The following is a 475-nucleotide window of genomic DNA, read 5'->3' on the forward strand; positions in this document are numbered from 1 at the left end:
GAACGTACGACTCTGTGAGTCACTACTATTGGTGGCCCAAGTTGCACAAATGAACGAGCACCTATGTGTGCACGAGCGAGACGTGTCAACAGGTGAGATCTTCCCCGAATGCGCTGCGCCGCTGGCCAGCTTACCGGTACCCACTGGTTGCTGGCAGTCCATGAGTTTGGATTTTGTGTTTAACCTGCCGAAAGATTCTGCGGGCCACACGGGTTTCGTGGTATTAGTCGACCGGTTGAGCCAGATGTCTCATTTTGCGGCGGCGCCAGACACCATCGACAAAGTCGGTACAGCAACGCTGTTTGTAGATCGTGTTTTTCGACAACACGAACTCCCAGAAGCGATTGTCTCTGATAGAGACCCCGCTTCATGGGTTAATTTTGGTCGACTATCTTTGAAGTGCTAGGCACCAAGTTAGATATGTCGACAGCGGATCATCCGCAGATCGATGGTCAAACCGAAAGTGTGAATCGCG

This window comes from Plasmopara halstedii, assembly GCF_900000015.1.
Source record: "Plasmopara halstedii genome assembly, contig: Scaffold_2439, whole genome shotgun sequence".
Lineage (NCBI taxonomy): Eukaryota > Oomycota > Peronosporomycetes > Peronosporales > Peronosporaceae > Plasmopara > Plasmopara halstedii.